The 26202-nt window shown below is 46.9% G+C and overlaps 1 long non-coding RNA gene across 1 annotated transcript in view; it reads right to left on the bottom strand.

Annotated features, from left to right (window-relative positions):
• Positions 1–2947: 2947 nt before the first annotated feature.
• LOC146442419 (uncharacterized) overlaps positions 2948–26202 on the bottom strand; it is a 125116-nt gene continuing 101861 nt past the window's right edge. The window contains exons 5-6 of the long non-coding RNA XR_014850257.1: positions 17710–18193; positions 2948–3260 (exon numbers count right to left, since the gene is read on the bottom strand). This is a non-coding gene — a long non-coding RNA (uncharacterized LOC146442419). The remainder of the gene's footprint in view (positions 3261–17709; positions 18194–26202) is intronic.

Raw genomic sequence — 26202 nt, 5'->3', positions numbered from 1 at the left:
TTTTTTTTTTTTTTAAAGCAAGCACTTATAAAGCTTGCTACAGTTACACAGCAATAAGTATTTCCACAGCAGAGACCTTGAGTGGACATAACAAAATCCACTCCAAAACCAAGCCCTGAAAGATCAGCCTGGTAAAAAGACAGCTCACTCTTGAACACCCCTTCTGACTTTTTGTTTCTATATTTCTGTGGTTGGTAGCACTGATGGGGAAAGAAAAGAATTTTTTTCCCTTTTTGAAGGAAACAAAACCAAAATAGCAGCAGTCCAGAAGGCTACAAGACCAGACTCCTCTAAGATGAAAAATATTTATGCTGAGCACTGAATTAACAGAAGCACATCTTCCTTGTATCTTGTAAGTGCAGCATTTGATGATTAAGTGATTAAGACCCTCCACCCACAGACCCACAACAGCCCAGGCAATAGCCTTGAGACCTCTCTGTAATATCAGCCTGTGCTGGAGGATGAGAAGGGGCTTCAGGCACCATCTCCTAAATCCACCCCAGTTCCTGTTCACCACTAAGTTCATCATATTCACATTTAATAAAACCAGGCCAGAAGGTTCATTCCAACAGTGTCTCTTTTACTCCATTTTCAAAGAGATGCTTTCTCACCTTCTGTCTGCCTTTGTGCTGTGGCCAAACTCAGGCTGAAAACAAATTCCCAGGATGGATATCTATGGTCTCATGGTTCAGACTGTGCTGGGATGAGCCTGGCTCCACTTTCTGCTCTCCCCACAGTCTCACCTGCAGAGCAGGTAAAGGTGCAGCTCCAGCTGGTGAAGGTGCTGAGCTGGCTGTGGTCAGTGTGTGTTGCCCATAAAGGCACTGAGGGTTTGTGTAGGGTGTCTCAGAGGGGCTGACACCCACACTTAATTGCACGTTGCTACAGCCATGCTTTTTGTGAGGTGCTAGTAGTAACACCTCTGGCCACAGCTTTCCCAGCCATCCTGAGCTCCTGCTGCCTACACTGGACACAGGACTATGGCAACAGGAGCAGTGCCCATGTGGAGAAGAACAGGACACAAAGGTTTATGAATTAGACACTCATCTAAGAGGGCAGGTCTACACAAAGTTTTATTGCACATGAAACTTCAGACTGTTTTAAGGCAGAGCTAAGGTGCTCTTCTTAAAGATTTCAGGCACCGCAATTTTGTGCGTTGGAACTCTTACATCAGTTGAAGTCCTGTGTTGAAGTGCATGGGTGCAAATCAAACTGGCACAACCTGTGTGAAACTAAGGTGCACCTGAAGCAGGAACAGCTGGGCCCCATTTCTGTACACACAGACCTGCAGAAATCATCATGTAAAGATGCTGTACAGCCACATAACTGCACTGACACTGAAGGAATTCATACTTAACAGTGGTTCAGCTGAAAAGGTATTGGTCCTGAAAAAGCCAAAAGCACTGTTTTTGAGGTCCTGAGTAACCAACAGTTAAAAGTTCTGCTTTCAAATCACGCATCCTGACATGGCCATAGCAGGTAAAAGCAGCAATCCTCACAGTGCAGCAGTGCAGAAGATGGAGTGAAACCCCACAGCCAGTTTAAGTATAAGCCTCACAGTTTCCATTACTGCTACTGTAATGATTTTGCAGCTCTCATTTATTTTTCACCATTTCAGCTGCTAGTTTGTGGCAAATATTTGGGGAAAAAAAAAAAAGAGAAAGAACCCAAAACCCCAGAGACTGCCCATCCTTGACAGGAACAGTCCTGGCATGCCTGGAATGTGTAAAACCACAAAAGAGCCATTTCTGTTCATATTACTCCTTACGAAATCCCCTTTTAAAGAAGACTCAGCACCAGAGGCTTTAGGCACTCAGCAGAGCCCCTTTAGGATTGCCTTTTACTTTGAAATGCGACTTATCAGCCGAAGCCCAGGCGGGTTTGGGTATCTGACTGTTGTGCCCTTTGCTTTGAACTCCAGGACCGTTACGTGCACAGCCGCCAAACTGGTCAAGCCATTTTCCTCCCTTCCTCTGTCCCGAGGTTCAGGATAGATAAAAGCTGCTCCAGGCTCACTGCCTCACCAACGCAAATTTGACTGTTAATTTTACATTTAAGGTAAAAAAGCAAATAATAAAACCCAACACCAGACATAATGATTATCACTGTTACCCACACAAAGACCAGAGCAACCACAGCATGATTCAACAAGACTTGGGCTGCACTGGGTATCTCGGGACACGCATGAGAATGTTCTTTAGTAATGCAGTTCTGCAGCTCTCGGATGTGTCCTTTTCTCTTTCTCAGTCTTTTTTTCACCCTCACAACCTGATGTAACATCAAGCAGATGCCCAGGGAAATTGTGGATGCCCCATCCCTGGAAGTGTTCTGTGCCAGGCTGGAAGGGGCCCTGAGCAACCTGTTCTAATAGAAGGTGTCCCTGCCTATGGCAAGGGGGTTCAACTAGATGATATTTAAGGTCTCTTCCCACCCAAACCAGTCTGTGACTCTGCGTGAGTTTGCTTTGCTGGAGCAATGAGGTGATCAACTCATGTCACTGCATTAATGCAGCGCTGCCCACACGTTTTGAGGTGCCTCAGGTCAAATCCTGCTCCTGTTTAAGTTACCAGGTAAATTTTTTGCTGGCTCCTTTTTGCTTTTCATCTCTCCTTTTTTTTCTTCCCTGTAGTTTCGGGGATCACCTTTCCAGGTAGACCATCACTACAGGCACATGGCTATCTGTAGTGTGAGGCTCACGTCTAGCTTGAACTTCAGAAAGCACTAGATCAATGCAAGATCAAGCTGAAACACAGGGACTGTTAACCCCAGTTAACAGCACTTACTGCCTTTTGTTTGTGCAGACTGACACGGAGCCTTACAAAATGCAAGCGCTGTAGTTCATTAGCAAGAAGTCTGGAAGGACAAACATTAAAGACTGTAAGAAAGAGCAGCCAAAGAAGTATCTTGTACAGAACTGAAAAAAGAAAAGATAAATGATAAGCAGGAATTCCCCAGTGGCTGAGTTTATTGGTGTGATTGCTTTCAGGACTTTTTTTCTTTTTGTACCACCTTGATTTGCATACAAAGCATCTCTAACAGGAAATATCATCTGTCCTGGAAAAAAAGAAACACCAAGAAGGATAAGGAGTTTTGCTGGCAAGAGTAAAATGTCTTTCGGCACTGTACGACATGCCAGAAAGCCCCTCTCCTCACAAAAGCAGCTTGCAGTGGCACATTGCAGCTCTTCTTCACTCCTTGCTCTGCATCCCATCCCAGGGGCAGCAGCACATAATGCAGGAGAGCTTCCATAGTTAGAAAATCTGAAAATGAAAGAAAAAACAAGCAGGTGAGTTGATTTGCATTCCCGATTCACAATTAACACAGCACCAAATTAGCTTGTAGGAAGTGGAGGAGTAAAAAGGAAAACCACCAACTTGAAAATGCAAATCTTCACCCTACTACAATCACAAGCCGCAGCCAGGATCCCTATGGGCTAGGAAGGCACTAGTAAGAACACATTTTTCACTACTTTTTCAATGTGGTCACTTCATGAATGTATTGGTTTGAAAACAAACCAGTGGGAGATCACAAGTCAAGACTGAAATTAAAAATAAGTGAAATAATACAAGGAAAAAGCACTGACAAAGTCAGATACAACCTAACACCCTGTTAGGGTGGTGGTAGCAGTCCAACTGAAGTAGTCCAGTTGAAGCGGTGATCCTGTGAAGGTCTAGTCTCCAGCTGAAGATCCAGTGGTAGCTCTCGTCCTCTGGGAACCCAGTAGACAGGGCCAGCTCAGGCAGTTCCAAGGCCAGGTTATATCCAGGTGGGAACACCTGGTTCCTCCCTCCTGGGCAGAGCATCCCACAATGGGATAAATCCATAAGTCACACGGTGGGTCCCTGATGGCCCATTGCCTGTCATGCGGGGGTGGGTCATTAGCAGGTGATAGCAGCTAACGGCCCACAGCTGGTGGTAATAGAATACTTAACTACATCTATATTGCAACCTAGGACAATGAACTTGACAGTGGCTTGTGATATGTGGTTTCATTCCTATGCCATATATAACCAGTTTCCTTTCCTGAAAAGAACATGAACGGAAAAGCAGAAAACCTTCAAAATGATTGTAAAGGTCTTTCTGTCTTTTCTTTCTCCTTTTCGTCTTTTATTGCTACCTTCCTACACTAAAAAAAAAGGCATTTATTAAATTAGTACAGCATAAAAAATGGATCTTTTCCCAAGGCTCTTGGATCTTAAAAAATATAGGTTGCTGCTTTGAAACTCACACATCAACTGGGCAGCACAGCATGGAATGGCAGCATTTTGTTTCAGTATGGTATGCATACATGGATACATACTATTCCTCTGCACATGGCTCTCAGAGGTTGTGGTTCAGGCCCAGCAGTGAGCACAGTAAGCTGTGTCCCACAGCCCTGCTACTGCAGGACCTTAGCTATCCGTGGCCATCAACAGTCACAGCCCCACAGGAAGCACCGCAGCGAGTAAAATCTTGGTTTCCAGATGAGTGAGACAGTGGTAGTTATAACACTACACCTCTTTGTTTTTTCCTGCAGAACTCAGGTCACTGCCCATGTGTCTGGGCTCTGTCCCTCTCCCTGAGGGAGCCCACATCATCAGCAGGGAGAAGAGGTCTTTGCCATCCCAGTGCTCCTCCATGCTCCTCTCCCCTCCTGATTGCTGAGGAACATTCAGGCTTTCCAAGCAAAGTTACAGGGGTCCTGTTGAAGCGATCATGTAGGCACAGCCCCATGTCCCAGCAGCTCTGCCACTCCTTGAGGGCTGGCAGGGACAGCCTTAGGAAAGAAACTGCAGCGAAGACCAACAGCATACTGGGCTGCAGGAGCACAGCCAGGAGATCTCAGAACTCATTAGACCCCATTTAGACATTGCATCTAGTTTTGGTACAAGGAATATGTACAAGAAACACACTGACAGACTAGAGCAAGAGTAGTGGAGGAGCACCAGGATAGCCAGGGAGTGGTGGATTTGCCTGAAGAGGCTGTGGGCACTGGGCTTGCTCAGCCACAGCAAGAGATGGCTTTAAAGGATCCAGCACCTGCAGGGAGGTGACTGGAAACACGGAGCTGGGTTCACCTAAAGCAGGGCTTGACCTAATGAAGTAATGAGTAACCTGGTCTGATTTCACAGCTGACCCACCCAAGAACCCTTTAGCCTGTATTACCCTACAAGTCATCTTCTAACTGCCACCAGTGCAAAGGCTTTGGAGGAAAGGGTGGGAATCACTCCCAAGTGAAAGAGTTGGAGAAACAACCACATCCCACGAACATGAAGGCCCAGAAGGCACCCCTGGGCACTGTGCCTTATGTTCCCCTCAGGACATGACAAATCCCACTCCTGCATGCAGTGCCACAGTGAACCACATGCAACCGTTCATGTCAGTTTGGGCACCAGTGGCCAAGGAACCTTTGTCCATGTCCCACCTGCAGCACACACCAGACCATCCTTCTCCCCTGCGCTTGTGCATAAATACACACACAGAGTTACAGAACAAGCAGGATTCCCTAAGTCCCAGGTATAGGCCAACCACAAAGGTTCTCTATACTGCCCAAGGCTGCAGCCTCTATTCCACAGGATGGAGATGCCTCAAGAAGCCTTCCCTCTGCCCCACAAACTGTAAAGCTCTGGTGCAGGATGACCCAGCTACACTGTCAACCTGGCCATACGCTCCTCTGCATCCCTTGTGTCAGAGAGTGTTGGAGCACTGTCTTGCTTTCAGTCAAAATAGCTTATGTTGTTAAGAGACAGGAAATGTTCACAACTGAGAAGATGAAAAGGGACCTTGCTGACAGCACTACTGAGCTCCAGCTTCTCAGAAGGACCCATACAAACTACAAGGAGACTGTTACATGTGCTGGGTAGGCAGAAGAGGAGGAGGTGGAAAAGGAGAGGGTCATCTTCTCACCCTAGGTCACCAAGAAAGCCAGTGACAGAGCCATAAATCAACCTCCTCCCCACTATTCCTGAGTCTTGATGCTCCCTGTCCTCTTCATGACTCTAATTGCCAGCCAAGCCATGCTACGAGGTAAAGCTGCCCTCCTTGTGTGGTACATAACCACACTTCTTTTTGGAGACCATTGCCTTTGTCAGCTCCCCACCAGAAGTCAGTCCTGACCAAATGCCATCTTTCAAAAATGCAAACTTGCAGCCACATTAAGAAACCTGCCCAGCTTTGATAATATGCTCACCAATGTGTTTTGAGATGTGGTCCTGTCTCACAGGACCTTAGAGGCTCTAAGGGTTTATCCACATGTGGGTTTTTTTGTACTTGGAAGTGAGACCAGCAAGCATTTTTACACCTACCTATTCAAAGAGTTTTATTTTCAGTACAAAAGAGGGTATCAGACCGCTCAGTTTCAACTTCTGCTGAAATTCCTGTGTGACCGAGGACAGCTCATTTCTAGCTGTTCTGAGTCCTCATAGTGACTTGCATTAGACTGTATTTCTGTAACTGCACCCATATCAATGTCTGCATAAATCAGCAAGAGAAACCACAGCTTCAGTCAAAATTAGTACCTTTGTACAGAAATAAAGATTAAAAAATCCCACCTCCACCTCCTTGTTGATAGGTAAGCTGTTGAAGCCAGATAAACCTTCAGAAACAGCCTCCCTCTCCTCTTTCCACCCTCCCATTCCTCCATCCTTTGAGCTAAGCCTCAGGGCAATACTTTGCAACCTTGTTTGCCAGAGGAGAAGGATGCTTTCTGTCTGGGAAGCCTGGAAGACTGTGCTGGAGCACAGCAGACCCCGGGCATGCAATTACCCAGGCAGCAGCAACAATATGTTAATTCACTGGATCACTCTGAAATGAAGCACAGTGCAAGTCCCTGGAAAAAGTGAAAAGGAGCCTGTTAAGGAAACTGTGTGAAGGCCTTGTGCACAGCAGCCCCTTGGAGTCCAGACAAGGACGGACTTTGCACAGACATCATTTTTAGACCTGAACTGGCAGCCAGCACGCCTGCTCTTCCCACCACAGGGCATCCAACAGGAGCGAGGGGAACCACGCTCAGTGCTGACAGGGGACACTGGGCAACATGCTTATTTTTAAGAGCTGCAAACATATGGATTACCCCCTGCAAGGGGCATCTGCAGAGCACTCACCCTGGGCAGATCAGAGTCATAGTGCCATGCATCTTCTGCCAGAGTCCAGAGATTTCTCACACTTTCAGGAGAGCAGTCTCCTCCTTGGTGTCCACAGCTGCCAAGCTCACATCCCAAGCTCAGATCCTTTGTTCAGTTGCCCATAGCTCCTTAGGTAACTCCTGTCCTCTAACAACAAAGCCAATATAGCAAGGAGAGAAGAAGTAGACTGAAATGGACCTTTGGTGAATTTGCTGTGAGAAGTCACTGCCCTCAGAAGGTCTGCACTGATTGACTATCTCCTGGTGCATCACCCTTCTCCTACTGACTAATTCCTCTATCACCCAAACAGAAACTATGGCCCTGGGATGGCATCATGATAAAAGTAGCTTTGCATTCGTAAATCAGAAGGGGTGTCTTGCTATAGGCAGGAAAACTGGCCTCCCTCCTAGGGAAAAGGGACAGAGAAAGAGCTGCAAAGATCTCCGTTACCTCCCTGTGTTGGACAGACTGCCCACCTGCACTCTATGAATGCAGCTTCCAGATACCACAAACCTCCTTGAGGAGCAAGAAATGATTTCATCAAAGGCAAGGGCAGCTTTAAACCTGCATAGCCTCTTGTAGAGAGCTTTCTGTTGTAATCCATACATAGATTAAACACACCAAGTGGAAGAGTTGCACACGTACACCAGAGCTCTTTCTGCATAAGGTTGTTGACCACTGAGCTGATATATTGAGGTCAAAGGCTCATCTGTGCCGACACACTTCTTCAGGAATGCAAGTGTGGCTTTCATGCATAAATACAGCTGTTACCCTGAGGAGCAGGGGATAACCAGTTTAAGGCCAAGAAGTTTAAATTCAGCCCTTATGTTGCACCAAAATTCCTGGGTTCCTGCAGAAACAGGATCAACAGCAGCAAACATCTAGAGAAAGTACTTACCAGCTTCTGCTGTGCTCTGGTTTTTTTGGAGAGAGTTTTTTGAGTGTAAGACTAAGAGAAACCTTGTTTAAAAACGCATCTGTGTTGCACCAATTGAGTTTTGCTCTCCACGGAGATGAGGAAAGTAAAACACAAAACTAAGCTGCAAAGACAACAGTGCCTAGCCATGAGCCCTGGCCCTTGCAGAACTCCTGGTGGCTGTCCCTAAATGGGAGCACTTTGCTGCCAGATGACGTGTCCCAGACGAGATGAGTTTCCTGAAAAGCACTGACAACACGCAGTTAAAACCTTGGTTAAGACAAGCGGCGAAACAAGTCTGCTTTCTGGTTTTTGAGCTGAATATTCAACACTTTCCATGTTTGCTCTCTCACAGGTTATCTGGGCTGCACAATCAGCAAAACTGCAAAAACATTTGCTGGGGCTCAGCTACCAGGCAGTCTGTAATGGAGCTGTTCTGCAGGAAAACAAGTATTATTGTGCTCACGGCTGCCCCAATACAATTAGTCATATGTGATGGAGAGATAGATACACGTACTCACACAGCTCTTACTGCCTTGTCAACAGATGAAGTCAAAACGAAAACATCCTAACTATCACCAACCAACCTGAGAGCTGAACCATGAACCCTGAAAGCAGCCTCAATGTTACAAAGAGATTTCTTCTCTGCAGAAGAAGATAGTGAAATTCCTTCCCTCTGTCCTCTTTCTTCTTCCCATATAATTTCTTGACACTGCCCAATTAAATAATATTTCTTCTTTCATCTGTCATCTGTTGATTCAAGCAACCCTTCTCTCCTCCCGCTGAGGGATGCTGTAGGGCTAGGAGAGGACACCATACTGGAGGGAAGAAGAGGAAAAGGCCTGAGTTCAGGTGGTGGGAAACAATATCACTGTTATCTTCTTAGCATGACCTCAGACAACTTCCCCAATGCTGCTTTGTCTCATTTCCCCACTGAAATAGCAAGTTCCCCACCACACTTGGTGACCACCTAGCCTGGTGCTACCAGTCTGGGGTTAATGCTGACAATAATCAGAGGAGGCTGATGGCATCTCTAAGCTTCCCTTACATGTCAGCATCTCATTCAGTCACATATTCGGCACAACCCAGACCATGGTTTCATACAGCACTTCTCTACTTGTGCACTTCACAAACATCTCTCTTGGTGTCTTCTAGCTCTAAAGGTCTTGGCAAACATTCCCTATCACAAGAGCACCACTTCTAGGCTGGAAGCTTAGGAAATCCACTTTCTCTGTTCACCACTTGACAGAGACAATGTGACAGGACATATTTTTGCATCTACACTAATGAGTGATGGAGATGACCATCAAACAAATGGGTGGAGTTTAGCTCATGGCTGGTACCAGGGGCAGAACATCAGAAGGCCACTCCACTGTTGGGACTTCTCAAGCTGCAATGTTACCTGTCCAGGAGGCACCACTCTGCTCTCAAAGGGATCCTGTGGTCACAGCAGGAAGGACCCAGGATTTACGCATGAATCACATAATGGCAGACCTGGGAGCAGATAGCCAGCAGTTCCACTCAAAAACCATTATGGAATTCATTTGCAAACAAATTTTCTTGGAAGCCTCTTCCCCAGCACTAAAAAATCTTTCGAGATGCAATTTGCACTGCCAGGGCTCACAGCAAGGTAGAAGGGGAAGTGTGCTCTGCTCCATGCTGAGGGTGGCCGGCAAGAGAAGGAGCTGCTCAGTGCCTCCACATCCATGTCAGAGCTCATAATGGAAAACAAATCTTCCAGGTTCGGGTGATTCCCAGGCCAAGTCTCAACCAAACCCACACATCTGCACTCACACCAATGAGCAGACACACATCAAGAGTGAAGAGCAATTGCTGTAGGTTGCCATGGCAGTGTGCATGGGTGATTTTATCACCCTTATCAGCTGCAACAGCATTTAGATCCAGTATCAGAGAACACTGGTATTTTTTCAAGGGTGCAATAGGTGGGAGAGGCAGAAAATCAGTGTCAGCCAGAAGACAAAAGTCAGCACACAAAGCTGAAGCCCTTGCTTTGAGCAAGCTGCCTCCCAAGGGCACGCGGACACTCACCCAGCCCCGGGCTCATGCTGGAGATGATGGCTGATGCTGGGCTGCCCAGCAGCCCCTAGCCCTGCGAGCTCTCCCTGCACAGAGGGATGTGCAGCCCTCCAGGGAGCATGGCAACAACAAGCGGAGGGCACTCGCCTGTGCTCTCCATGGAGCCGAGGGAAGTAGGTCAATCCTTCTGCTTTGCTGAGCCTTTTGGCAGGTCAGCGCCGTGCTGCCATTGCCGCTCGCAGCTCGTCACTTGTGCCGCGTGACAGCCACGTCGTTCAGAAATTAACGAATTCAATACATCTAATTAAATCAACCTTGGCATCCATTCAAAACCCATCTCGCGGCTTTTTTTTTTGCTGCCTTTTTATTTCCTACTGCTGGTGGTAAAGAGAGCCAGTGAGAGATGCAAGAGAAGGTTGCTAAGGGGCGAGCCAGTTTTTATCTCTCTCTCTATCTCAGTTTTTTATCTCTTCTTTATCTCGGTTTTTACTTCCCTGCTGCACTCCTCTCACAGAATCACTAAGGTTGAAAAAGACCTCCAAGATCATCAAGTTGTCACAGAGATGCTTTCTTTTCCTCGAGGGAATGAAACAAATCCACACGGCATCACTCCTTATGCCTCTTTCCTCCTGCCCTGCCCCAGACAAAAACAACCTTCTCCATCTCCTTGCAGGTTTTGCAAACAGAGTCCAACACACTCTGGTCATCCTTTGGCTCTGCTGCTGACACTTGCCACAAGGAACATGGACTTGGCAAGCAAGCCAAGCTGGCAAAGCAAGGGCACATCAAAGTGTGACCCACAGCCCCTGGGGTCCAAGACAGGCTAGTGGATGGCCATAGAGCTCTAGAAAAACACCCCAGGATGAGGAGATGCCATTTGCACGCCATCCTCAGTGACATCAGAACACGCTGGCAAGCTGCCCACACCTGCCCTCTTCCACAGACTGACATGGGATCACCCCATCCAACCTCTCAAGCCTCTTCACTATGGGAGATACCTCCTCTTCCACCAAATCTTCTACTTCTGCCATGTCCTCCCTGCCCTATGACCACCACCGGGAAGTCAGGACGGTGACACAACCTGCTGCCTTTCTGTTCCATGACTCACAGATGCCAACAGAACCGCCATTCCCAGTTGCAAGAGTTTACTTAAAGGCACTTGGATAATCCCAGAAGAACACACTTCTGGCTTGGATCCTTGGAGAAAGTTTTTCCATATTCTTCATGTTTTCTATAGCCTTGCTGTGCTGGGGAACCAGGACAAGAGAGCATGCCAGGTGCCACCAAAACAAGGCTATGCTGTTTTTTTCAGTGAAGCAATTTCCTCCTTATATTGATATGAAAGATCTCTCTGTAGAAGAGAGAAGTGTTTTATACCTGTATAATGGCACAATGCAAAGAAATTCATCTGCAGTCTGTTCCCTGCTATCACCTCAAAGCTGTACCTGGCCTGCCTGCTCAAAATGCAGCTGTTTACCTTCCATGTCTGCACTATTTCCTCTCCTTTAATCCACTCTCCTTCAAAATAGCTCCTAAAATACTCAAAACAATTCTGGGTAGCTCTTCCCCCAGACTCCTGAAATGACACCACGCTGTGGTGTTGCTTTGCCAGCCAGCAGAAATCAGTGCATGGGAAAAGTTCTGGCTCCCAGCACTGCACCTGCTGCAGGTGGGTGCTGTTCTCCTGGAAGGACATTTCATGCAAAACCTACTGCTCATCCCTTCCTCAGGACTACGAAAATAGTCTTAAAAGCGCTTTGAACTCCTCTGGTATGAAAGACACCAAAAGAGTAAAAAATACCCCTCTCCCCCATGGTAGAGGATGTTACATGAGTCTCTTCGTGAGTGCAGGAAGTCACTTCTCTGCAAGAAAGCTGCCACTCCTCACACAGGAAAGATTATGTGTGATGCTCTGCAAGGCTCAGAATCGAGTCCCCCCTGATCCTTTCTTTGCCTTTGCACGTCAGCCATGCATACCCCAGGCTGCACACCAGCAGAGGAGCACTCCTGGTTTGGAGGAAAGTAATGGGAGTAGAAGATACCAACTCAGGGCAATTACCTTGGCTGCTGTGAAACAGCACATCTTCCTCAAAACCAGCACCGTCTGTGAGAGTCTCTCCCATGTGCTGACTACCTCCTCTGTGAAAAACACATCTACATTTCTATTTAGAGTTCCTTCAGAAAGATCAGATTTGAGCAGGGCACTTATGTGACCCCTGTATGACAAAAGCCTTCCCAGGCATGCCAGTGGTGCTGGGTGCTGTGTTAATGCAGGGGAAGGGGCAGCCTTGAAGGAGACACAGGTAACCCCAAGAGAAGCCAGAAAGAGCAAAAGCCAAGAGAGTTTCAAGCAGTGGTCTGTCATGCTGCCCAATGAAGTGGCCACTCATCTTTGCAGAGCAAAAGTTAGTGAGAGATTCTGGTGGGTTTAAGAGGGGAGTGATGAAAGCTGCTCTTTCAAACACAGAAATAAATGGGGTAATCAATGGTGTCTTTGCAGTGGGTTTTGCAACTGGCTTTATTCAAAGGATGAAGAGGTATAAGAAAGTCCCATGTCTGTGTTGCACATTATTGCTCCGAACAGGAACAAACAGTTTATAGTGATATGGTTTGGACTGCTGAAACACATCAGATTCTAACCTCCACAACACAGACCTAGGTGCTGTTGGAGCACAGACAGGAGAGCAGTGATTTGCACTTCCAGGGTGAGAAAGAAACCAGAGGCTGCCTTTGATACTCATACACATACCGCATGTTAGTGAGTGCAAATGGAACGGTGTCCTCAGAGGAAAAGCCATCAGCTCAGCATGATCATGATCTTTGCACTCCATGTTTCATGTTTTCTCTTGAAAGAACTTCCAGTGCAAGAAGTCCAAAGAGATAAACTAATTCTAATGCATTTTCTTTCTTACAACATTTAGGTACATGAGGGGCCAAATTGTAGGGCAGGTGAACAAGCCATGTGCCCTTGGAACAAACAGCATCAGCTATGGAGCTTCACTATCCCTTCAGCAGCAATTTCTCTTTCTTGCATCTTCCTTCTCTCCCACTCCTAAATGGCAGAAAATTTTTGGCAGAGATAGGAGAAAAGAAACAGAGAACCAGTGTTACCCAAGTTCCCAAATCCTGGGCACTCTTTCATGTCTTCTAGGTAACACAAAGCAACTAACATCAGCCTGCCTCAGGGCTGGCCTGGGTCTCACCACGGCTGCTTCCAATCCCTACTCAGCCAGGACCAGCCTGTATGGATGTATGGACTCCCTATCCTCCCCCCCTTCCTAAAAAGGATCCTCCTCATCCCTCTGAGCCCAGCCTAACCAACATCTACAAAGCACTGAGACAAGTGAGCAGCACAGGGCAGTGTGAGTGATTCAGTCAGCCCAAGGCAGGAGGCTGAGACATTTCACACCACTGCTGCCAATGTCTCCACTGCCGGCAGGAACACTGTGGGGCCACGACAGGAAATTGGGTCTTAATCACCATCTCACTTTTCATTCCCCACTTCAGTTCTGCTATTTTAGCAGCTGCTGCGAGCTGGCTCTGCACTTGCAGATGAGCAGCCATTGGGGCACAGGCTTTAGCTTGAGCGTTTTCAGGCTGCAATGCCAAATGCAAAGAGAAAAACGAAGTTGGGGGATGCTTGGGGAAGTGATCTGGCAGCAATCAAAGCTTTAAGACACAACGAAACAAGCACCAGTCTCTTGCAGGCTGACACTGCTGGGACCAGCAGCCAGGCTGGCAAGGGCATATGAGCAGGACAGTGGCACTGTACAGACCTATTGACTGGGCTTGCTGCCCACTTAGGACAGCTGTGTGACATGGTCCAATGCAGATGCGTCTCCAGGTGCTTCCCCTCCTCCTTGTTCATAGTACATCTACAGATCTGCTGCAATAGAAGCACTGGCTGCAGCAGCTCTCTGCTCAAGCTTTCAGCAGCCAGGGAGAACCCCTCTTGCAGGGAGGAAATCTGCTGCCACCATAACCAGTGCAGATGGCAGAGCCAGCCCTGTACACCTGCAACAGGGATCATCTAAAAGCGAGAGGTCCTGGGACTTGGAAAGAGACCCAGTCAGAGCTCAGTGGCACAACCATCCACGTGCACCAGCACAAGAATGCTCACCAAGTGCCCATCAGCCCATGCTCTCCATGCTCACATGGCCTGTGGACCTCCTAAAGGCAAGTGTTAAAATTTTGAAATCCTGGAGCCAGAACAGAAAGCAACCTTTGCATAAAACTAATTAAATCTTTGGGAGAAAGGACAGTATTTACTGTCCCCATACTGCCTCAAACAACAGTATTCCTGAAAAGAACCCACACTGTTCTTGTGCCATGCCCTGAAGTCCTACCTTTGCCTCCCCATCACATCCACAGGTCACAGCTGCAGTGGGGGCACAGACTGTGGGTGACCCAGCCACTGCCAAATTGTAAATGACCTATAGGAGTTTTCCCTTCTCCAAGCTGGCCTTGATTTGACCACCATCTTCTTCAGAAATGGATGGAAAATAGGTTTTGCTGCAAGAAGGGCTCACTAAACCTGTTTTAACAGCCCCTGTTCCCCCAGACAGCCCACCACAACCTGGGGCACAAGCATTGCTACAGCAGGTGTAGGATTCATCTCATCCACCCTAAAGCCATCTGAAGTATCGTATCTAGTGCAGGTGAGCTGGCTGGGGCATGCCACATCTCATCAAAGAAAGGTGTTTACAGTGCTGGCAGTTGCATCCGAACAAGTCGGCATAAGGTGTTTTTGCAGTTGGTGAAGAATCTGCACACAGCCAAGGAAGACAAAGGTGTAATTTGTCTCATTCATCAGATCCAACACACCTTAAACCCCGTGAACAATGGTGACTAGATCTGCCCTGTCTGCAGCATGAACCAAAAGCTGCACTGCTGACCTATGCTGGGGCAGGGGGGGGGGCATGAGATGACTCCCACCTTGCCAACCAGTCACAGGTGAAAAAACAAACACTTCCAGAGGGCAGAACTGCTGTCAAAGCCTAACTTCAGCACCTGACATGTCACTGCCTCCTCCTCAGTGCACTTCCACCCCCTAATCCTCCACCCCTCCAGTACAGAGAGGCACAATAGATATGCCACATTTCAGCTTCCCACCCTGTGCTCCAGTTCTCCCAGTAAGCAAAGATGATTTGGTGCTCATACAGAGCAAGGATAAGGTGCAGATGCACACATAGCTCATCCTTAGCCCTGCCTCTGTGGGTAGCAGCTTTTGGCAACTGGGCAGGTTGGGAACTAGGAGCAGCAACATCTCAACCAGCTCCACAGGGATTAATTTCACATGAGGATGGTTATCAGAGCGTGCAGATGAGTAGTACCTTCAGTACAGCTGTATTAACACATCTCAGTAAAACACCCTGAGACTTCAAGACAGCAAATGCCACATGGGCAGCTAATTTCCACCTAATAGCACATTATCCTCTGGCAGAAGTTATAGACTGCAAGTGTTTCATGAGCCATTTGCAGGAACATTTGTAGGCACTACTGAGAAGCTCAGAAACTTAATTATCTCTTTTAAAATGACCTGTGTGATTTAAAAACCTATTTGGACTTCAGGTGCCCTGGGATCTGTAATCCCTGATCTAGTTGCTAAGCTGGCACAATCTTGAAGTTACTATACATGTCACTCACATTGCTCTAAATTGTTCTACCTACTTACCAAACCCACAAACATGCTCCAAAATCCACCATCACAAACTGACAGAGAGAAGCAAAACCCCAAGAACCACCTCCTTATCCTTAATCCACTACCTGCCTGAGCTTCTCAAATAGTGGCAAGAGTACAAATCCCCTCTAGAGGGGTCAGCAAACTTTCAGCACAAATGCACACCTAAGCATCTTTAGACATAAAATATATCTACGTATTTAGGGAAGTCATTATGCTTCTCGGAAACTTTTTGCAATACTATTACCAAGGTTCAGCAGCAGTTTTAGAGCCCGGTGGCAGTTCACAGCTTGAACCAAAAGAAACACCACACACAAACCCTCTTACTAATAATGGCCTGCAGGGCTGGAAAGCCCCTGTGCCTCTCTCAGCCCCGTGCTGCAGTGAGGTGACATGCCTGGGTGCTCAATTTGAATATGTAGAGCTGAGACCACCCACGGGGAAGCACAGATCATGCCTCTGAGCTGCCATCCTGACACCAGTGATGAGGCAGGGGCTAGTGTTCTCATTTCTCTACCCCAGAAGTATTTCCACTGAGTGATGGTTAAGAGCATTCATCAGAGTTTTGGGGGTTTTTAATGCATGTCAGTGTCGGAGGATATGCCCAAAGTGGAAGAACGCACTGGTAAAATTCCTGATGTCCTGACCCTTGCATTCACTGGCTGATGCTACATGATCCCCAAAAGATAAACTCCCATCCTTTCGACCAAGAGCAACACCAAATTATCACTCAGAAGAATTTAGTCCTGAGATTGTTTCATAGCATGTGAGGATCTGATGCAGAGCCTAAAGGGAGGAGGCCTTAAAGGCACTTTCTACTCTATGAGGCAAGAACCTAACCAAGACTACTTTAAAGCAATCATGCAGGGGTTTCTGCTGCAGCCAGATGCAATATATTTTTCTTATTTTACACATGAGCAGTTCTTTAGTCCTAAGTGCCATAATTGCCTGAAGAACAGAAGCTCCAATGAATATAGCAAAGCATCAAAATCATAGAACCACAGAATGGTCTGAGTTGTAAAGGACCTTCAAGGATCATCTAGTCCAACACCTCCTGCCATGGGCAGGGACATCTCTCACTAGATCAGGTCACTTAGAGCTCTGTCCAGCCTAACCCTGAACACTTCCAGGGATGCAGCAGCTACAATTTCAATGGTTAACCTGCTCTAGTGTCACACCACTCTCACAGTAAATGCAGAGACCCAAATCATGCCATTGAGACACAGCACAGATCCTCAAGCCAGATTTTTCTTCCTGGGCTCTGGTTCATGTTTGCTGGGAAATCAGGTGCAGCACCTGACACATCTCGAGTGCCCCACTGGAAGGTCCTGCCAGGCTGCTGCTGGTGAAAGGAACTCACTGATCAAGCCACAGCTGCTCAGTCATGGTCCTGCATCTTCATGGAAACCAAACATCCTCAGCAGATTAAGCCATGGTGTGAACCACAGATGATGCCCAAGTACAGGTGGGGTCCCAGCCATGCCCAGTGACACCACTCACAAACAGGGACATCAGGCTGCCACATGCTGCCATCGCTGGCATGGCCCTTGCTGCAATGCTCCCTTGCAAAATTTCTCCTTTTAACTCCAAGCTAAAGCCACCTCAGTTCCCTGACATCCCATGTGGGTTAACACCTCTCCAGCAGCTCCTGCCATCCTGTACATAACTCCCACCTTCACAGTCCAGCTCCTTTCGCATCTCCCCCAAGGGCAGGTTCCTTTCTCTTGCTCATCACTTCTTAAATCTCATCACCTATTGCTAACACAGCCTACAGGCCAGTGGTTTTGGAAGCAGAGGGAGGTTCAGACACACAGTCTCAGGTAGCCTGCAAATTTGTCCCTGAATGTAGTAATTCCAGGGCCTCTCATGGATCTGAGCCACTGGGTCAACTTTTCTTTTTTTGCACTTTACTGCAGCCAGTATTTTGCCCTTAATTACTCAAAAGTAACATTCTGCAACACCAGCTGCCTTACCTGTTTCTGCACCCTCTGGCTTGTTGTGCTGAAGAAGGCGTACAGTGGCTCTGGAAAAAAAAACAAAACAAAACAAAAAAACCTAAAGAATCAAGGGAAGCCACTAATGGCATCCATTAAAAAGACAAATGCTGCATGTCCTGGAGAACAGCTATAAAGCTTCAGCCTTTCAACACCAGCTTTCATTTCAAGGTAACATAAGCTGCCCCATAACCCTGTACCCCACTGAGGGAAGCAAAACCACCCCTGTGAACCCCTTAGATGGACAAACCAAGGAAAAAAGGTGCCAGAGATTCAAAGCATGTTCATGGAAAAACACTGATAGCGAAATTAAGGTTCCTGGCTCTTTGCATCACACTACAGCTGTTATAAAACAGGATATCCATCTCAGCAGCACAGCTATCAATACTCTAGCATGAGTCATCTGCAATACTTATCTAATGGTGAGTAAGCTGCTCCTGTCGGTCATACTTTCCAGATAAATCTGTGAAGAAAACAAGAAGGAAGAAGAAACCTATCAGAACATGTTATCAAAGAAATAAAATGTAGGGGATGATATCTGATCAGCAAGACAGCACCCAAAGCAGCAGAGCGAAAGGTGGTTTAGGGGTCATTGGACTAAACATGCACACCAGGAGCTGCAAGACGAATATTAGGATCCAAATGGAATGTGAGTGAAGTACCACTGAATCAACCATAACATGGCCCTTCCTGTTGGTGGATGCTTCAGCCAGCATGAGGGGAAGGCTATGGGGGAGGCTGTACACGGCACAGCTTTTGGGACTGGGACTCAAATGTACACATGTGTCAGTTTGGGGGTTTGTGCTCATCACTTTCTTGCTTGGCAATGAGTGTTTGTCCAAGTGACGACACAGTTCAGGAAGAGTTCCTTGAGGTCAGTGTCTGTAACATCCCAAACAGCACGGAAACCCCAACCCAGCCATGGCTGCAAACCACTGGGTGCAAGACAATCCTGAACATAGGGGAGGCTTTCTCACCTCCTTGTGTTCTGACTAAAGCATAACAACTCAATTGCAAATCATTTAGTGGTGAAAAAAATGACAGGAAAAGATAAAGACACCTTTCAAATATGTTTAATGAAAGCAACCCTGACCAACCACACAGGCTCTTTTGCACCTAGCCATACGTGACCTTTCTGTTCACTGCCTGCCTGTGCCTTGGTGGACTCTGGTGAGCCACAGGAGCTGAGGCCAAGCCTTAGAGAACTTTCTCACAGAGAAATTGCTCCTGGGGACGTGGAGGAAATACCCCAAGGGTCTCCCAAGGGGGCTGAGTCATTTCGTGGGTGTCTCATGGAGATTTCAGAGGGGAGCTGGGGAACGGGGGTGTTGAGGGAAGAAAACCCCAAACACCTTCCCAGCGTCACATGCCAGAAAGTGAGAGAAAACCCCATGTATGAATCACCCTATCATGATATCTCAGTGCCAGCAAAGTGTTTCACACAGGCTTCTCTGCAGGTTCCTGCCAGCAGAGAGGAGCCCATTTGCTGTTCTTGCAGCCCAGCTGTGAGGCTTTGTGGGGCAAGGAGATTCCAGGGTGGGCAAAATGCTTCTGTCAGTTTGCCTGCAAGTGGGGAGAGGCACAAGGGCATGGCTGTGGGGAACCGACACAGACCCACCAAACCCCAAGAACTTCACACCAAAGACTGAAGCCTGAGATGGCCACCTGAGTCTCCTCCTACCTGGAAGAGACTAGAAAATAAGAGCTCTTGTCATGGCTAGCATTTCATAGAATCACAGAATGGTTTGGGTTGGAAGTGACCTTTAAAGATCATCTCATACAAATCAACTGCCATGGGCAGGGACAGTTTCCAGGCACAGCAAACCAGGTTGCTTAGAGCCCCATCCAACCTGGTCCTGAACACTTCCAGGCATGAGGCACCTAAAACTTCTGCAGGCAAACTGTTCCAGCATCTCACCACCCTCATCATCCTCATGTCCAAACTAAGCACAGGCTCCGTATGGGGACAGCCATTTAGAAATAAAACTAAGCCAATTTATTTTCTCCTGAAACCTCAAGCATATTTTCATTTTTTCACTTTTAATTTTTTTAATAGGATTGAGAAGGGCCTCCCTGGAGCGTGAACTCCACATGCATCCACCTCAGGCAAACATATAATCCTGCCCAGAAACAAACCAAACAAACCAAACACCTCAGTCCCACCACCACTCTTATTAAAAGCTTCCCCAAAAATGAGAAACTTTCCTTTTATGTTCAGCCTAATTGCCACCATGCCAGGTGAGATCCATTTGCTCCTAAAACAACAGCATCCTTCTGCCTCAGCAGGTCATCTCCTCCCTGACACACCTGTACTGAGCTTAACAACCAACCTGCTGCTCTAGGTTCTCCCATCCCAGGTCTTCCTGTCCACCTCTTCCCATTTAAATTTATCCAAAGAATATGAGAACTGGACCCAATCAGCACTCTGTCATCTATGAAACCCCCCTGTTTTTCTAGGTTCTCTTTTGAAACCTTCAAACTAGAGTCTTTAAATCTGGGTTTGGGGCTTGGTTTGGTGCTTTTGGTTTCAGTCGTGCTGCATGAGCAAAACTGCCTTTAAAATGTCTAAATATGTATTTCATAGGAAATTAGTACACAAGGAAGAGGGGGAAAACTGTCATATCTTATTGCCATGATGCAAATAAAGCACTGAGTAGGAACTGAACTGGCCACAGATGTAATCTAGCCCTGTCAGTGCTCTGTAGCACATGTGATACAATATTAGACACAATTTAGCAGATTCCTGCAAACGAACAAACCTTTTTGCCAGCTCCATTCTGGTGGAGAAAAAAAAAAGAAGAGAGATCTATTTGGTCTGATATATCATTTAGCCTAGCCAGTTTTTCAGGAATAAAAAAAACCTAAATCAATAATAACCTATGTAGCAACCTATCACAGTTCTGCACATTTCTATCAGTAAATAAACGTAGCTGCATTACAAGGATTGCCCATCTGTATTACGATACAAAGGCAAACAAACGTGCACTGCCAGCTTTGGACCAAGGCTCTGGAATTTACAGAAGCAAGGAAAAATCAACAGGGGCTTTGCCTGAATAAAGACCGCTGGTTTAAGCATACATGGCTTGTGCCAGTGTTCAGTGAACCAGCTTGGCTTGCATGCGTGTGTGCACAGTTAAAGATAACTATCTCGATATATTTATACCAAAGAGGGAGAGCGAAAAAATCTCGCATGCAAAACACGGTGACGTTCACACAGATCTTGCAGATCTGGAGGCAACCGAGCAGTGCTCTCACAAGAGGTCATGGCTCTCAAGTTAATAACCCTCTGACGTGGGCATTTTCTGAAAGGGGAGCTCACTTGGCTGCCCCTACAACTGCTGTTCTACATAAAGTTGGTGCAAAAATCACATAGCAAGCATGCAGTGAGGTGACACAGAACTGCAGTCATCCAGCTCCTTGTTTTCTGCATGCTGGAGAACATTTTTGGGTTCTTTATTTTGGACTTGGAAGTTTGGATTTTTTAAAAAAATTAGTGAAAACAGCCTGTTCCTCCTAACCACCATGTGTCTGTTTGCTTAGGTAGCACCTTTGTGCTGGTACTGGTGAAGCAATTGTGTTTATAATGGAGGAAAATTGCACCAGTCACCAGTGGCATGCAATGATGCAGCTCAGATGATGCAGCTCAGCATCATCTCCTCTGCAGTCATCTGCTGGATTTGCATCTGGTTTGGTCACTCAGCTCCATCCAGCTGCTCCAAGTGCACCTCCCAATCCCTACAGCAACTACTAATCCTCTTGGGGTGTAAATATAGCCATCATCTAAGATGTCTGCAGCCATTAATTACATTTCCAGCTCTAGGTACAGCAAGATGCTATCTCTCTTCGAAAGCAGCAGCCTTGACTCAGCACATGCTGGAGAGAGGCTGTGCTTCTTCACTTTCTTGAAAGGTCAGCAAGGGAACGCCCCGGAAACCCTGAGTAGTAACACCTTGTCCTTAACCCAAGTAGAGGAGCTGTATTTAGGCAGCTGACTGATCACAAGAGCTACAAGGACGCGTGTCTGCTCAGCAGCAACCAACTGGAAATGCGGATGCCTTTTATTAGCCGCCCTTGTATTTAGCTTGGCTCAGAAAAGCGCTGCTCCGCTGGTGGGTCCTGCAGCATAGGGAAGAGCAGTTATTAGCGAAGCTAATTACAAACAACGTGGCTACTTAAAAGGCTAAAAATAGTGTGGTGTATTAATAGATGGAGTGAAAACTGGGACACGGAAGATGACGATTCTGAGCGCGGCAGCATCCTGCATGATCTCGGGTAATTCTCTTCATCTGTGTGTTTTGTTTTCACAGTTTACACAGCAGGCAGAAAAACCACTTCTCAGAGAGGCTGAATTCCTCAGCATCCAGGAGCACTGAGAGGTGCTCTCTTGCATCTCCACACAAGTGGAAAACATTCCCGTGTCAGCTGAACTGGCTCCCTGACAGTAATTTCACGCCATTTATGTGGCAACTCAGGTGACAGTTCCCAGAAAGCTGTAACATTTACCTTAAATACCTGAGTTCACTAGTCACTGATCAAAGGAATGCAGCCTTTGGAAACGGTTTCCAGTTGACCTGGAGCTGCTGGAGCACAGCGGCAAGTGAAGCCCTCGGTGCCCATCGCCGATCTGCAGACAGGAAGAGTACTGCAAAGGGGAAGGCGTCTGATTCACTTATTCCATGCAAACTTTAGCCAATTTAAAATCTTGTGATTTGCATCTAGCTAATGACCAGAGACACAAAGACTTGCAATGACATCATAAACCCTTCTGCTTCCCCACCAGACAAGCAGAGGCTCAGCCCAGCACCTGAGAGCACACACATGAGAAATAAAGCTCTTCCTTCCCCCACTTTGCAACCTCGCAGTCAATCTAATAACAAAAAGGAAACAAGCCCCTGACTACCCTTCCAGGCTGGACAAATGCCACTACTGTGCTGGAGGACATCTCCTGAACAGCAGGAGACCACACCAGCCACCAGAAGGAGGAAAGGACACGAGGAGCCACAGCTTATCTCCCAAATCCCGTATGTCCCAGAGAAGCTCCAGTACCAAAGCTGGTCAGTCTTGCAAGCACCACATAGGCTGCTGCCATCTCCCCAGCTTCCAGACGTTTTTTGAAACTTCACAGTGCTGCTGAGTGTTGCTGGCTACACGCAAGGTAGCTAGATGTGTGCAATCCCTGGTCCATCCATGTAAAGCTGCATTGGCATGGATCAATCATTGCACTGCCCAGGATGCCAAATAACCCCTCTACATCTATCCCTCTGACACAGCTGTTTGTATGAAGAATAAAAAAAAAAGGTCTTTAATAATGATGCAACTGCTGCCTTATAGGAGACCTGACTACTAATAACTATAATGCAACATACCTTAGCGAGTAAGAAAAGGGAGTGGAAAATTAATGTGCCCAGCATTTGCAGAGGGATTCATCTATTTATTTAAAACAGAGGGCATGCCTCTGAAATGAGACAATGCAATCCCACGGTCAGTGACAGTCCTACCTTTGCACTGATGTAGAAGAGATAAGACTCTGCCCTTGAGTGTTTTGTTACCTTCTGCTCAAGAGTTCAAGATGATTAAAAAAAAAAAAATCTACCCTGCAAGAAAACATAAAAGCCACAAACCATACCAGTTTCAATACAAACAAACAGGAATGTTTTCTTTAGCCTTTTCTACCATGGAAGGAGTGAGATAAGTGGACCTTTCATATGAGTGTTGTGAAAACAGCTGCAGGAAGATAACAAAAATTGAAATATATGTCAGATGTAACTGTCAGCTACTGGCATCTCAGGCTGCAACTGTTCCCACGCTTAATCTCCAAGATGAGCAAACAAAAACATCTAACAGGGCTTCAAAAAATCAGCATCTCTCAGCTGCATAACTGGCTCCTAACCAGGAGGGGTGGTGGCACCCCCTTAAGTGGAAGTTGAGTGCCAGAGGCAGAGTGCCAAGCAGGAAGAGGAAGGATGGAAAGGGGAAAGAAGAGACCAAGAAGGAGGAGCAGTCCCCTTCCTCCTCCCTGTTTGCCTTCCTCATTGCTCTCATGGTACCAAATTTCTCAAGGCTTCTGACACCTGTCATGTTTTCTAGTGGATATAAATTCCTTTACTACCCTCAGGAGCAAAAGCTCAATGAAACCTAAAGATATTTCAAGAGCCAAGCATGGCCCACAGCAGCCCCAGTTCCTCACTGAGCTCCAGCAGTCCCAGCAGAAGACCTAGCCCAAGGCTGAGGTTCTGGAACTTCAGCAGGGCATCAAGCTCCAGCTTTATCATGGAGCAATCCTCCTTGGGTTTCAGTGAGGTGTTTTATCTCCCACAGAACTCCACAGCAGAAGGGGGGATGACCCAATCTTCTGCACTCTGCTCCTCACAGGAACTCAGCTGTAGAGCTGCTCCAGCCCAGGACCTGGGCAGACACAAGGACTGCCCAGCACTGCAGCTCTGTGCTGCTGATGGGTGCTCCGGGGTGGAACTCCACAAACCACCAACGGGAACACGAAAGGAAAGCAGCACCAAGTTATGACCACAGGAAAAAAAAAGGGACACCCCTGGTGCATCTTTGCTCTTTTTCACACATGCTTCTTTTTTTTCTAACTTGTGATACTCTAAAGTATCCCTTTATGCTGGAACAAAGCAATTTGTGGAGGTGGAGCTCTCTCTCAAAAGCCAATAGCCACTGCACCTGTGACAGACCAAAGGATTTTCATCTACTTAAAGGTAGGATAAGATGTTTCAAACTGAAAAGAATATATCAAGCGTCCCCAAAAAGTGATTTTTTGTTTTTGTTTTTTTTAAATAATCACCTAAGTCCTAAGTAAAGTGAAATTAAATTAGGAAAAGGTAAGCTTCAGCCAGACATTGGGAAGGATTTAACAACTTCATGCATCTTCCTGTTGGGAAAAGCTTCCCATCAGGAGGTCAGCGGCGGGGGAGTGAAGTCACCACCGGCTTCCGAGCCCAGGGCTGCGCTGCCTAATCCGGCGCTGGCAGCATCCTGAGCGACGGATGAGGGTCCTTCCCAGCTCTCTGCCGCAGGACGGAGCCGGCTGACTTCATCGGAAGTGAATCCCCCCTTTCCCTGCTCCCCCTCCGGCCTCCATTCATGTTGGGAAGGAGCCTGGCAAACCCTGGGGGGATTACAAGGCAGGGGAAGCAGGAGGTTAAAACGCTCTGAGGCCCCTTTCAGTCTAAAAGACAAAGTAATCGCGAAGCTAAAACAGATGCTTTGCTGAAAATAAAGAGTGGTTTACACAATTCTCAAAGAGAAGCCAAAAAATGAAAATACTGTACAGTCCCAGGAAACCGTGAGCATCCTGTCCTTTTAAATAGCTACAATACTCGTGTCTACAATAACATTACTGCAGTAGTTTGAAATGATGCTAAAAAATTACATGTGTTGTTTGAAGGATAAATTTGAGATGGTACAAAAAGGAGACCATGCTGCTGAAATGATGTAATGAAAGCCCTGAGTTTAAAAATGTATATATTTACAATTTACTTCCATGACTGACACAAGAAGGACTGACAAGACCAGCCACCCAGGCACAGGAACAAGCAAATACCCATTTAAATGAGCACTCCACAACCACAGCAAGAGATGCCAAGACAAAGCCATGGAGAGATTAAGTCAGCATATGACACTTTTAAATGTAATTATTGCTGACTCCTGTCCCATTCAATAGGCTGACCTGTTTCCCTAGAGAATCAGAGAAGAGTGATATTCTGAGAGAATGTTTCTGTAGGTTCACTGACATTGTCCAGGGCTTTTTATGGTGCTCTGATCCAGCTCACCTGTGCAGGTGAAGGGATGCTATACTCAGGCTATGGGCTCAGCCGTTCCTCCACCTTTCTGCTGAACCTGTCACCTGTGAGTTGCAGCAGTTGCCAGTGGTTTCTTGGCATGAGCATGTCTCTGCTGCTGAATGGACTAAAAATGTCATGTTTATTCCCTCTCAATTAATGCAAATGGATCAACTGAAATAGGGGATCACAACTTGCAGCATTTCAAGAATCACAGTGGTTTGGGTAGGAAGGGACCTTCAAAGATCATCTAGTTCCAACTCCCCCTGCCATGAGTAGGGACACCTTCCACTAGACCAGGTTGCTCAACGGCCCCATTCAGCCTGGCCTTGATCACTGCCAGGGGTGGGCATCTACAACTTCTCCAGGCAATCTGTGCCAGTACCTTACCACCCTCCCAGTAAAAGGTTTCTTCCTTATGTCCAAACTAAACCTGCCATCTTTCAGTCTGAAGCCACTCCCCCTTGTCCTATCACTCCATGACCTCGTAAAAAGTCTCTCTCCAGCTTTCTTGCAGCCCACTTCAGGTACTGGAAGGTGCTCTAAGTTCTCCTTGGAGCTTTCTCTTCTCCATACTGAACAACCCAAACTCTCTCTGGCTTATCTCACAGGAGAGGTGCTCCATCAGGACACTGGAGTAGATAAAAGCAGCTCTCCTGGCAGTGAGACCACC

The sequence above is a fragment of the Lichenostomus cassidix genome, chromosome 2 (genome assembly GCF_008360975.1).
Source record: "Lichenostomus cassidix isolate B80296 chromosome 2, HeHo_3.0, whole genome shotgun sequence".
Classification (NCBI taxonomy): domain Eukaryota; kingdom Metazoa; phylum Chordata; class Aves; order Passeriformes; family Meliphagidae; genus Lichenostomus; species Lichenostomus cassidix.
The sequence above is the reverse complement of the archived record's forward strand: the minus strand, read 5'-3'. Positions and strand labels throughout refer to the sequence as shown.